The sequence below is a fragment of the Neopelma chrysocephalum genome, unplaced genomic scaffold (assembly GCF_003984885.1).
Source record: "Neopelma chrysocephalum unplaced genomic scaffold, ASM398488v2 Primary Assembly neopelma1_252, whole genome shotgun sequence".
NCBI lineage: Eukaryota > Metazoa > Chordata > Aves > Passeriformes > Pipridae > Neopelma > Neopelma chrysocephalum.
This window is the reverse complement of record NW_020897914.1, coordinates 1,205,814-1,219,905: the sequence shown is the minus strand read 5'-3', so window position 1 is coordinate 1,219,905 and position 14,092 is coordinate 1,205,814. Positions and strand designations below refer to the sequence as shown.

Sequence of the window (14,092 nt, the reverse complement as noted above, 5' to 3'; positions counted from 1 at the left end):
AATTTTGGGGTTTTTTAAAAGTTATTCCTAGCGAAACCACTTCTCACTCAAACAGCTTTTTATCTAAAATGCTGTTAAAACAAACCCAAAGCAACCAGAAATGGAGGACAGACTACAAATCAAATTGTATTAAGCAGCCAAAAAAGCATGGAACTGTATCGTAATTCAAAAAATATAAATAATTTTTATGCTGATGTGGAAATTATTTTTTTGCCAAGCCTGCAGGAGAACTACAGGAACCAGTAAGTAGGGGAAAAAAATATGAAAAGCCTCAACCTCTTCTGTGTTACTACTACATCATATGCTTCTTACAATTCATAAATCAAATGTATGATAAAAATACCCAAAACAATTATATGTAAAGAAACGTGCAATGGTTTAAATACCATCTGTGAGTGATTAAATTCATCAAATTTTCAATGTGATTTCATATATCCCACCAATATTGACACACTTTGAGGGAGTTACTATCCACGACTGTTTATACAGGATGCTGCAGTACCAGGGCCACAAAAAATTGATTTTACAGCTCAAGAATGAAATACTTTTTAAAACATAAAAATACAGAATGAAGAACACCGTTACCGACTGAATAGACAAAAGGCCTGTGAAAATTACAGCCCCACAGGATAACCAGCACCCTGGGAAGCTGAAGAGCTTCCAAAGGAAGCTGTCAAGTTAAAATAATATTGAAACAGTTGACAAAACATAATATCAAACCTATAAAGCTGCAAAAGACTTTAAAAAAACCCTAGTTATTGTTGTACAAATTCTGAGTTTAACAAAGAAGCATATGTAACTGTGCCTGTTCAATACACAATGAGTGACATTCCTATGGGCAGAACGGTGAGATTTCAGTGATATCTTAACAGAGCAAGAATAAAGCTTCAGAAAGCTCATTTTTGTGAGGCTCAGGCATTTTACACATGAAAAGGATGCAGTTCTCAGACCTATTTCTACCTTATTATCTTGCCTCAATAATCGTTGTGCAATCATAAAGCAGCTGAAGCTGTTTGTGAGGATGAGACTCAACTCACACAAAACAGACTTCAAAGACCAATGTCTTACCTCCTACAAAACACAAACTCACCCATGACATGGAGGATTCCATCCATGAGGTCCTCACACACACATCCCACCCCAATAAAAAAGCAAAGCTACTTATTTCGATAGAAATAAGAGAGATCCCACTTATCTGAGGGGTCTAATTCCATTGCAAGGGATGCAACAAATAATTACGAAAAACATCAGACATTGCTCTTGCTGTGCCATCAACACAAGAAATGCAGACAAATCACAGCACTGCCTTCATGTTCAGCACCAGCTGAGCCCTCAACACAGGAGGGTGAAGGATGTATCAGGCAGGGAACACCAATAACCTCTTCTTTCATCGGGAAACAGCAGACCAAGCAAGTCCTGGGCCGCCTCCCAGCTCCAAAAAGCCATTTAATTGAGTCCTTACACTAAAGCTGACATTTATCAAGAAGAGATGACACACACTGACAGCCTGACCCAGCACAACACTTCTATGCTTTCCAAATTCTCCTCTTTTTAATTCGCAATACTATTGGCTGCTACCAGCAAGGGTGAACATACAAACGAGGACATAAAACATTATTGTTGCAACAAACGAGCATGGGAAGACTTACAGATTCTGTGATTATGAAAACTCAGTTCTTTTAATTAAAAAAAAAAAATTCTCCTCTCATGAAATTTATTTTAGCCACGGAAGAAGCAAACCTTAACATCATACCTCCAGGAGTGGTCAGCTTTCCAAGAGTTTGTCACCTAAGGGAAAATTTTCTCAGGTCCTTCCAATTGTTAAGAAAACAGGAAGCGAATTTCAGTAAGCCATTTCCATAGAGCAAAACAGAGATAAAAATCTCTATTAAACCTGGCAACAAAGAGAGCCCACAGAATATCAGTTTGAGCAGCCACTTGCCACCAGCCTGTCCCCGCACTGCTCACTGGGGAATGACCTGTTGTCCACTGCACATCAGCCAGGTTGCCCAGAGACACTGTGGCTGCCCCATCCCTGGAAGTGTCCAAGGTCAGGTTGGACAGGGCTTGGAGCAACCTGGGATAGTGGAAGGTGTCCCTGCCCATGGCAGGGGGTGGCACTGGATGAGCTTTAAGGTCCCTTCCAACCCAAACCATTCCATGGTTCCGTGACCAGGTGTGTGCAAGCGCAGAGCCAGCGAGTAAGAAACCAAAAAGAAAGCACTGATGATACCCACACCTTGTTTAGGAAACGCACAATAAAGACAATAAAGAGGAATACTGACAAGTTATTTGACAAAACTTTTCAGGGTCAGGCAGAGAAAGTGGCTTCAGCAGCACAGGAAACACGGTCACTCTGTTAACCAGAGCGATGTGGAATGAAAACCACATCTAGTTCCAATCTTGACCAAGGTCCCTGAAACAAAGAGATTTCTCCAGTTCAGATGCAGTTTCAAATTTAGAAAGCTGCCCCCCTCACTCTGGTCCATGGGCTTTGGAAGTGCTGAGGAAGTAAATTACAACCACCACCAGTCCCTTTGCCAAGTAAGACCTGGGAGAAAAGTGCTGCCAAAGACTCACTGCCAAAGATTTTCCATCCCATGATAAGGAAGATCTCCAAGAAGCCATGCTAAAAGTATTACAAGATAAAATTCAGTACCAACCATGTGTCTGACAAGTATATCTTAGCAGTAATGAGGGAATAGGGGAAAAAAAAATCATTTAAATTCTGACAGTGTTAATAAAAAATTTGTTTTTTCTGGACAAAAAAAAGTCATCACCACCACAAATTAAACCAAATTAAAAATCATTTAATCTCAGTATTTTCACTTATCCTTCATTCTTTCCATTTATTCCTCAACCCTTCTTTCTAATTTTTTTTTTAAAGACACTAAAACTTTATTACATGAGATGCTCCAAGCTCTAGTCAGATTGCTGTGGATTTATAGATTTACCAGGTGCCTTAACTTCTTCCACAGTAAAACTCCATCCAGGTTTACTATGCCTGAGTACATTTCCTTGTGCTGCAAAAAGACCTTCCAGCGTGCACACAACAAGCCAAGGAGAATGAGAATTACACCTCTCAAAGTCAAATATTTTACAATGGAATAATTATTAATAAGTAAGAAAATAAAAGACATCACAACCACACGCTGAAACACACTGCCCTGCTTGTGAAGAAACCATCCAAACCAGTTGTACTGAACCATCCTGAATTTTTATTTTGCATTTCCAGCAACTACCTGGAAAAATAATCCTCACTGAAAAATCTCAACACAGATTCACTCTAAAAAACTATATATATATATATATATAAATATATATATAAAATAGGTCCAAAAGGGCTGGAAAGGAAAAGTAACAGTCACGAAAGAAGTGAGTTCCCAGCACTGCCAACACATACTTTGGGAACTGCAAAATAGCCTCATCCCAAAAATCAAGAGGTACTTGCCTGAATTTCCTGGCTGCAGCAGCCAGGACCTTCTTTACCACAAAGAATTATTTCCTAAGCTTGGACACTGGTATCAAAGAGCCTTAGCACGTTGGCATCAAATTAAAATTAATCGTCCTTGTTGCTAAATAGCTCTGAAAATCCAGGATCTCACTTGTCTCCTTGTTCCACTCAGGGGTGAGAGCAGAAAATATTTCACACTTGGTGATAATGCCCCAGCTCTGACAAATCAAAGACTTCACATCATTTATTTTTGTAAGAGTGACAGCTGGCATTGCACACATTGGAAATAAAAGGCTTTTTCAAAGTAAAAAAATCATTTCATAGCATTAGAAACCCTATTTGCTGTGCCACAGAAAATGATGGCAGCATTTTGTGAGGAGATCCTGTTCAGTTTTGTGTTTGATCTGAAGTCACATTCCATGAAAAAGGCAGAAGGAGCAGAAAGCCAGACACAGAACTCTCTGGCTTTTCCAGACCATTAGTGTCAGATCACTCAGCAAAATTCCCAAGCCAAGTTTAACATCAGGAATTCCCTTTCCAGCAGTTTAGTTCCTGACACGGATCCCCACAGGAAGGGATGTCACAGACTGGGGCTGGCAGGAACCCAAAACCCCTGGTCTGGGGCCAGGGGAGAGCCAGACCCTCTCCCTGTGCCCCTGCACCCCAAACTGGGGCTGGTGCCCCTTGCTCAGGTGGCAAAACAATCATCCACCCTGTGGTCAGTATTTCCATCTAAATTAAGGCCAGCAGGTGGATTTAATGTCTGGGTAAAATCCCAAGCACTCAGCTGATTTAACACTAGTATAAAACAGCAAGTTTACCTTTTCAGTGATGTTTTTGAATTTTAAAAGTTGCTCACTTCCAAACATTCACATAACTTATTAAACAACTATTTTTTTACACCCTGAAGCAGGTAATTCATGAGCTGAAGTGCACTTTCAATTCAGCCCCTTCCAGTGAGCTACTTACACAAGAATCTGCCCAGCCAGCTCCTGCCTGAAGCCCAAATCCCCAGATCCCTTTAAAACAGGATGGCCTTTTGCTGTAGACAGGCTTAGGGGAAAGACTCTCATCCCTCCAGGTTCTCACTTTACTGGAGACCTTCCCAAGATGAAATGGGTTAAATATTTAAAGGTGATTTTAAATAGCATCTTCCAGGAACAGCTTTTCCTTGCTCTGTCCAGGAGATACATCTGCTACTTAAAGCAGTTCTAAAATGACTGTAAATGAAAAACAAATGCAACAAAGAGTAGAAAGTATCACAGTTTCTAAATAAACCCCATGCCATCAGATAACTCTAATTTCACTCATTAAAGGAGTTATGGGAAAGGCTTCATGTGCTGACAGTTTAACTCCTGTGGGTACACACCGAGTCAAACATCCAGCACCTAAAAAGGAAGCAGAAAACTTTAGGGGAAAAAAAAAAGTAGAAGTTGAATTGGAAAGACTTTTTAATGTATTTCCATTCCTGAATACACCTGCCAGCTGCCCTCATTGCTTCACATGATGTTAAATCCTTTCTTAACACTGAACACCACTTAAATCACACTCACTGCAGCCTCGACACGCTGGCTCCTTCCTACAGCTGCTTGTGTTTTAAATGAAACTATAGAATTAGAAAGAATTAAACCTGCCTTGTCAAAAGAACTCCTTTAAAGACAAATTTTGCTAATTGTCAGAGAGAAGAACCCTGACCAAAGATTCAAATATCACTGAACTTCGGGCATTGCCAGAGCTACACCAACAGAGTTCAGAGTTGAGAAACAACAACCAATCCATTATACAAAGCCCCCAATATTTTCTAGGAGTCTGAAAAATACTGTATTTCTTAGTAAGGTGGGCTCATTTGAACAGTTCTAAGCACCAGTACATTCATTAGCAGCTGAAGACTTTTAAAAGCGTTTCAAAATTTACAAACAGAAATCAGACACATCAATTTGAGAATTTCAAAATCCACTTGCTTTGCCTGAAGGAAAAGAGCTGCCTCACCAATTCCTGAAGCTTTTCAGTGTAGTACAACCTTTAGAAAGCACGAGGAATTCCTTTTGTGAATTCAGTGTGTCTGATCAAAATTTATCTCAACAGAAAAACTGAAACTCTTCTCAATTTTAAGGCATTTTCCTAACACACCCCTGGCCTGCCAGGTGAGACATTTTCAAAGCCTGGTTAATCCCCATTCCCAGCTGAGAAAATAAAAACAAGCTGAGAGAAAAGAAAGAATGATCCACTTAAAAAAACTGGCAAGTCAGACAATTAGGACCAAAACCAGCATTTCCAGCTCTCAGTGACAGACAGTGATCATTGCATCAGTCCAAATACAAAGTGTGTATTTTCACATTAAAGGAAATAATTTTACTAGCTTTAGGTAAAACCATGGTCTGAGCTCTCAAAAACCTTGAGCACTGAAGTAAGGCTTGAGCAGTAACACTGAGCTCCATCTGCTCCTCACATCCCTGGTAGGTCACTAGGAGATCTCTTCTTCTCACCTGAAAACATCTACTACCTCTTACCACCTGTATTTAAATGCAAACAAGAGCTTTCCAAAGTCTTATCAAGCTCAAGACACAGTAATTCCAAACAGGAAAGCCCCAGAGTCCTTAGGCCTTCAGGGAACACTGCAGTGTTTCCTTGCTAAAATGAAACTGCCCTCAAAAACCTGCCCTGCCCAAGGGTTCCTTGTCCTTTGCCCCCAGCTGAGTGCCCTGGACTCCCTCCCTCTCCCCCACCTCCTCCTGAAGGCTGGCAGGAGATGGAGCCTCCTCCACGGTGCTTCCCTGGTCAGACTGACCTTGCCAGGAGGCAGAATCAATCCAGCTCTGCATCCAGTGGACTTTATCGTTCCCAAGAGCCAACCTGGCAGCCCAGCCTGGCACCCAAGGGATTGGTTATCTCTGGAAGTGCTGCCCTTGGGAGGGCGAGTGGGAGCCTCGGCGCTGGCACCTGACGAGGTTCAGTCCCTGGCACTGCCATGGCAGGGACAAAAACCCCTCCATGGGGGGAACACTGTGAAACCACAAAGAGCCCTCAGAGTCTGGGGCCAGACAATCACATTTGATAAGGATTTAGGTGCCTGCTTGGAAAACTGAAAATGGAGCTCGGTGCAGCCTTCCTGAATCAATGCCAGCCCAAAAGAGAGCCCTCGCTTTGACAGGGCAGAGCAGGGTGATCACAGCAACCACATTCCCAGGGAAAGAAGGGAAAGCTCCACAACCACCTTGTTTGGCCTTTTCCCAACTGCCAGCAGCAATATGTTCACCAGGATGTTAATCCCTGCGGCCTGGCTGCTCAAGTCCTCTCCTTCCCCTTGCTCTCCCCACCACCAGCCCTCTGCCACCATCTCCTCGTGGATGCTTTGGAGACTCAGCTCCATTCCAAAGCCCTGTCCCAGGACTGGAAATTCTGCTGGTGCCATCCCTGGGCCCTCCAGAGCAGTGCCTTTGACTCGGGGTTGTTTGCAGAACAAAGAGCTGCTTCTCTGTTGTGCCGGCCACGTCAGAAAACGTGTGTGTTGTGAGGAACCAGAAAATACTGGCACAGACCTCCTAATGCAGGAAACAGATAAAAGGGGAAAAAACCCAAACAAAACCAACCCAAGACAGATGTAAGAGCTCTGAAACTGAATTATCTTATTAATAACACACAGAGCTAGACCGGGGTCCCTACGGCTTTTTCTTATCACAAGAGCAAAATCTGCAGCACCAATCAGCACCCTCAATTCCAAAGTTATTTCGAAACCAAAGGTGCTTGAATAATTCTCCCTTTTAAACACAACCAAAATGCTGACAAACAACACAAGTACACATGGGATTTAAAAAGGATATTATTTTAAAATAACCCCAAGACTGGAGTTGCCATACATGGTCCCAGCATCCACCCACCCACTCCAGCATCCAGCCCAGAGAGGGAGCCCGAGCAGGTGCCTCCAGGAGGAAACTCCCCCAGTTGGCCAAAGGTCCAAGTTGTATCCCAGTACAAATTTCATCCTGGTAAATCAACCTCTGACGAGCTGCTGCACAGCAGAGCACAGGCCTTGGATGCAGTGCACAAGCTGCGTGGTGTTAAAAAGTGCTAAGTACCCAGACAGAGCCATTATTCCACAGCTAAGAGCCTGATACTTTTAACAACCATGTCCGTGCAAAGATGAGCCAAATTCCACACACAGCTTAGATAACACAGGAGATCCGAGTCACTCCTCCTCAAGCATTTCTGTTCTGGCCTCAAGAACTGCAATATCCACCCAGTGAACTTTGGAGTGAGGCTTTTCCTGCCTCTAGAACATTACCCAGTGCACTTTGTTTGAAGTGCTCCTATTAGCTCAAAGATTCTACTCAAAAACTCGTAACATTTTTGCATTTTTATAATTCTACTTTGCTTCCACTTTATTTCAGTCTGCAATAATGAACCAGTTCTCTGGTGTAACATTTTTTAACCTGCCTCCACAATATCCCTATGAGTTTAATTACCTTCCTCTCCAAAATGAACAAACTGAAGCACCGAGTAGCAAGTCTCTGGTTTTTTTAGGGAGATGCCACTCCAGGACACACTGGAGTGTGTCCTCACACAATGTGAGGACACTCCAGCTGCAAAGCAAATCTCAGACTCTCTCTAAAGCAGGCCCTATTTTTCAGGTATAAAACCCACCAAAAACCAGGCAGAAACCCAAAGAAAGACAGAAATAAGATGATAAAAACCTCACAGTATACCATGTTTGAATTGCCCCTAACATAGCTATTACTGTAGGGCCTCCAAAATAATGATTGTATTACATATCCAGACACTGGCCATAAGGCAGCACGTGAACTGGTTTATTTTGGCTACAGCAAAGCACAGCACAGCTCCTCGAAAGCAGCTGATGAACCCTCTGCTCCCAAATCAGCTTTTAGGTAGTTGCCACATGGACCAGGCTAAATCCAAAGTTACCCTCCCTGCTCCCCATCACCATTAACCTACTAAACGCAGGTTGAGATGGGATATTGGAAAGAAATTCTTCCCTGTGAGGGTGGTGAGGCCCTGGCACAGGTTGACCAGAGAAGCTGTGGCTGCCCCTGGATCCCTGGAAGTGTCCAAGGCCAGGCTGGACGGGGCTTGGAGCAACCTGGGATAGTAGAAGGTGTCCCTGCCCATGGCAGCGGGTGGGATGGGATGATCCCTAAGGTACCTTCCAACCCAAACCATCCTGGGATTCTGTGATTCTAAACCACCCTGCGGGGCTTTGACGGGACAAACACAAACAGCGGCGACAGAAACAAGGCAGAAAACAGCGGAAGGAGAAAACCCCGGCGGGCTCGGGGACCAGGAGCAGGGATTACCTGGGATGGGGAGCGGGAGCTCGGGGCGGCCCGCGGGCACTGACAGCGGCCGCGCACGGCCCGGCGGCCGGGATCTCCGCAGTAATTTACCCCGGCAGCTGTAACACCCCCGCTCCCCGCCGGGATGGAGGAGCTTTCCCGTTTCCCCAGGGCCCCGCGCCCGGGGCCGCGCTGGGGGGCGGGGGCCGCCGGGCCCGCAGGAAGCGGGGCCGGGCCGCGGATCCGCACAGCCGGGGCGGGCGGGGGCGGCGGGGCCGGGCCCGGCGGGGCGGGGGGCGAGGGCGGCGAGAGGAAGGGAGGAAGGGAGGGACGGAGGAGCGGGGAGGGAGCGGGGACAGGGCCGCGCTCCGAGCGATCCCCGCCGCGGGCCCGGCCCGGCCCGGCCGCACAAAGGGCAGGGGGCGCGGCCGGCAGGTGTGAGCGCACTCACCGGGTGGGCCGGCGCCGCCACCTCGGCGGACGGACGGACGGGCTGGACGGGGCTGAGCGCGGCGGCGGGACCGGGACCCGGCGGGGCGGCGGCGGCGGGGCCGGAGGGGAAGCGGAACCGCCGCGCGTGGCCACAGCCCGCGGGGGCGGGCGGGGGCGGGGCACCGCCGGCAGGGCACCGCCTGCCGGAAGCCGGAAGTGGGCTCGCCGCGAGGCATAATGGGAGTTGTAGTCCCCCGCGCTGATGGGAAATGTGGTTTATATCTGTAAATAATATATATTATTTATATATATATGTTTATCTATATAATATTATATTCCTCTGGGCCACAGCCAGAGAAAAATAAAACTGTCTAACAGCCCTAAAAGAATAAATGTGTTATAAATATATATATATATATGCACACACATATATATGTTATACATATATGGGGTATATATAAATAATGTTACATATATAAAATATATATATCAATGTATATAGATTTTATATCTGTTATATATTTTATAGTATATATACATTATATATAATCTATATTAAATGTTAAATATAATACACATATAATAAATGTTATGTATATAACATTTCTATATAACATTTATACATCTTTATGTAGAATACATAGATTATATATATTATATAATATATATTATATATTGTAGATTTTTATATATTATATTTACATAGATTTTAATGTTATATATAACATATTTTTCCTAGGGGCTTTGCACCCTGCAGCTGGGTATTGCCCACAGCCAGAGGAGAATAAAAGAGCCTAAAAGCCTAGAAAAAGAATAAATGTGTTATATATGTAAATAATTAATTATAAATTATATATATAAATATATATTTATATATATTACATATAAAGTATATAAATTACATACCTATATATAAATTCTATATATTTACATATACATAACATATATGTTTATATAGATGTTCTATATATAATATATATTATGTATTATGTTATATATTATGTAAAATGTACATTACATATGTTACCTATAAAAATGTTAAATATAAAATATATTATATATAATAAATGTTATATATAATAAATGTTATATATGTAAAGTTTATATCTATTGATATAGATTTATAGCGATTTTTATATATATAACCTTTCTTCTTTTTTGAGGCTGTTAGGCTCTTTTATTCTCCTCTGGCTGTGGGCAATATCCAGCTGCAGGGGGCAAAGCCCACAGCCCTAAAGAAACCAGCATCAGACCACTCCAGAAATGGCTCTTCTTCACCCCTCACTTCTGTCTTGGGGTGTTTAAATTAGAGTTTATTTCCTCAGTGCTTCATTTTGTGAGGAAAACAGGTTTGGCTGAGCACAGGGGCTTTGTGCTGTGTTGGGGCATGTCCTCAAGGTCTGTCCCTGGTCATGGAGTGAAGCCCACTCTGCCACCAAGGTGCCTCATGCAATCATGGAATGGTTTGGGTTGGGAGGGACCTTAAATGCCATCTCATTCCACCCCCTGTCGTGGGCAGGGACACCTTCCACTAGCCCAGGTTGCTCCAAGCCCCATCAAACCTGGCCTTGGACACTTCCAGGACTGGGGCAGCCACAGCTTCTCTGGGCACCCTGTGCCTGTTCCTCCTCTGTGCTGTGCTCGCTCCTCCTGTTGCCCTGGAAGGGTCTCATTTTGTATCCCCAGCTGATCACAAACTAACTTTTCTCCCATCTTCTCAGGTCCCTCTCACAGCCCACCTGGCTCAGGGTTCAGTGGCAGCAGCAGGACACAGAGATGCTCTCTGTGGTGTCTCTTCCCACCACCAGCAACCCAAGCCCCCACTCAGATGTGCAGCTTCCAAGAAATCCAGTGGTAACACAGCTGAGAAAGCAATGGATGAGCCCTAAATTCCCGTGAGCCATCTAATCTTCCACATGACTTCCCCAAGCTGCCCTGCAGCCTGGACTTCACCTCCTCTGTCAGTCCTGGTTTGAAGCAAGGTCTGGTTTTCCATTCAGAAGGAGCAGGATACACACCAGGCAGCTTCTCCTCGCATGGGTCTTGAAGGAAAGATCCACAAACACCTCAAACCTCCACACAGGTCTGGGCACATCAGGCTCCCCAGCCTGTGCTCCCAGCCAACACGTGCTGGCTCTCTGCTCCCTCACTCTGAACTACTGCAGAGCTGGTGGTCACAGCACGCTTGTCCCCACAGACCTGCCGTATTTCAGCCCATTTTCCAGGAGCAGTATTCCAAAGTGACCCCACTGCTGGCTCTGAGCCTTCCCCCTGCGGGCGCCGCTGTCATCTTTGCTCCTCTTTCCAAATATGTTACTTTCCCTTTCTGACTCAGCTCCATATGTGATCCTCCCAGGATCAATTAGCTTTTGCTAATTCATCTCTGCATCATCTCTGGAGAAACCACAGCGGGTTTGTAACTTCACCCTTCCCTCAGCTCTGCTTCCCATCCCCAGGAGTCACCTCACCCTGGTGCCTCTGCCTGGTACCCCCAACCCCTCTCAGCTCCTGCTTCCTTTGCAGAATCCTGGACCCCCTCCCGCCCTTCTGCCTCCCTCCCCAGGCACAGCTTTTTTAACAAACTAGGAGGGTTTTTTCTTGGTTTTTTTTTTTTTTTGTTATACCCATTAATTTGTGTTCAGAAAGCCTTAACTCCCAACATGGCCTTTAACACTCCATCCCCTTTTCTTTCCCCACTCTGATTCGGTCTTTAGACACATTAATGATGGAAGCGTTTGTGTCCGACCATTGTGTTGGTGTTTTCTTGCCAGGGACACCTCATTTTTGTCTCCAAAACTGCCAGAACTTTTGCACAGGCATTACAGATCATCTTCTGATGTCTTGGTGATCCACGTGGGGCTGGCAGCTGCCTCCTCCTGCAATGGCACACCTGGGCACACCTGCTAAATTCTGTGCTGGCTTAACAGTACCAGTTTCTGCTCTGAGAGGGAGTTTAACTGGCAAATTCCTTTGTACTTAACACTCCTACGGTTATTAGATTTATTTACACCTTTTAAAGAAAAACCTATCTGCTATACTTATTATGCAAATGCTATGGATTTAAAAACAGCAAATATTTGCTGTAACAAAAAGCATTCCTTGAGAAGCTCTGCCATTCCTCTCATATTTTACATTAATCAGAATCTATTACTCAAGTGCAGCTGAAAAGCTGATTGATGGGAATCCTGACATATATTTTACTTAAGTATTTTTGCTCCTTGCAATACTTTTTCTCATTTGTTCAAAAGATGAGAGAGTAGGTTTAGATTGAATGTTAGGAGGAAATTCTTCCCTTTGAGGGTGGTGAGGCCCTGGCACAGGTTGCCCAGAGAAGCTGTGGCTGCCCCATCCCTGGAAGTGTCCAAGGCCAGGCTGGACAGGGCTTGGAGCAACCTGGGCTAGTGGAAGGTGTCCCTGCTCGTGGCAAGGGGTGGGACTGGATGAGCTTTAAGGTCCCTTCCAACCCAAACCATTTTGTGATTCTGTGATTCCCATTTCCTTCCCCCAGGGTCTGATATCAGGCAGCTTGATCTAGCTGAGGGATTCAACCTGTGACTTGCAACTGGTATTATCTGGTGTTTAAAAAAGAAAAAGTGAGTTTTCAGGAGATTGCCCTGCCATTGAACTCTGGCAATCTGGGATGTTGCCATTCCAAGGGTCAGACTGCAATACAGAATTACCTATGTAAGACAGAGAGAGCCCAGGAACAAATTCAACTCTGGGAATTAAGAATCCCACTCGGAGACAAGTGCTACAATGCTGGTGCCAGCACTGATGGGGTTAAACAGCCCAAATCTCTCTTTGATTTTTGCCTTTTCACATCTCCCCCCAGCAGATGCAGAGCTGACCCCTCCGAGGTAGTGGATGAAGTCCTGGCACAGCCACCGAGGGCAAACAAGAGCCCAGTGTCCAAGCACTTGCCAACCAGCCGTGGGCGAAGTCACAAGATGAGCTCTCTGTAGAATTCCAGGAGAAAGATGCCCAAGGGATCCTGAGGCTACAGTTGGACAGCGATGAAAGGCCAATTCTGCTGCCGGGAAGCCTCGGCCACACGCTGAGCCCACAAAAGGAGTTTTCATTCACGCCCCTCACACACGCACTCCCCCAAATCACCTGCTTTTACTGACGTACCCGCAGTTCACAGGGAATAAAATCCTCCACGTGGGAGTTACTGTGGGCTCACGGTGCCACCTAGTGACAACTGGAGACAGCACCCGAGCGCCTCTGCCGCTCCAGAGCCACTCAGCTTTTCCATTAGGTAATTTCCTCTCCATTTCCTCGTATTTATCAACTGTCCTGGCGACTGAATTCAAGTCTTCTAAATATTTGCTTCTAGTCGCTATCTTTTCACTGGCTCTCCTCTTCCAAGGGGCTCTTTCCGCTCCTGAAATAGGGTGAAGTTTCTTTCAAACTTTCTGAACTTCGACTCTGATCAACTGTTCAGCCTGGAGAAAAGCAGGCTTGGGGGGGGCCTTCTCCATCTCTACAATTCCCTGACAGGAGGGTGGAGCCAGGTGGGGGTCTGGCTTTGCTCCCAGGGAACAAGGATGAGAGGAAGCAGCCTCACGTTGCACCAGGGGAGGTTTAGGTTGGATATTGGGAAAGATTCTTCATGGAAGGGCTTGTCCAGCCCAGGGCAGTGGTGGAGTCCCCATCCCTGGAGAGATTTAAAAGCCATGTGGATGTGGCACTTGGGGATATGGGTTAGTGGTGGCCTTGGCAGTGCTGGGGAATGCTTGGACTTGATGGTCTTAGAGGGGCTTTCCAACCTAAATGATTCCATGATTCTAATTTGACCAAGAGCAGCCATTCCCTCCCAGTTATGAGAATGGGAGAGACTATTTCAGCCTTCTCCTGTCCCAGGTATGCACAGAATGTCTCTTCACAAATTCATACATAACCCATCTGCACAACAAGA

At 45.2% G+C, this 14,092-nt stretch overlaps 1 protein-coding gene across 2 annotated transcripts in view; it reads right to left on the bottom strand.

The window, feature by feature from the left end:
- Window positions 1-9,276, bottom strand: part of PAK2 (p21 (RAC1) activated kinase 2) — a 42,780-nt gene extending 33,504 nt beyond the window's left edge. For both annotated transcript variants that reach the window (XM_027703704.1, XM_027703705.1), the window contains exon 1: window positions 9,194-9,276. The gene's annotated coding sequence lies outside the window, so the exon portion shown is untranslated. The remainder of the gene's footprint in view (window positions 1-9,193) is intronic.
- Window positions 9,277-14,092: the final 4,816 nt, after the last annotated feature.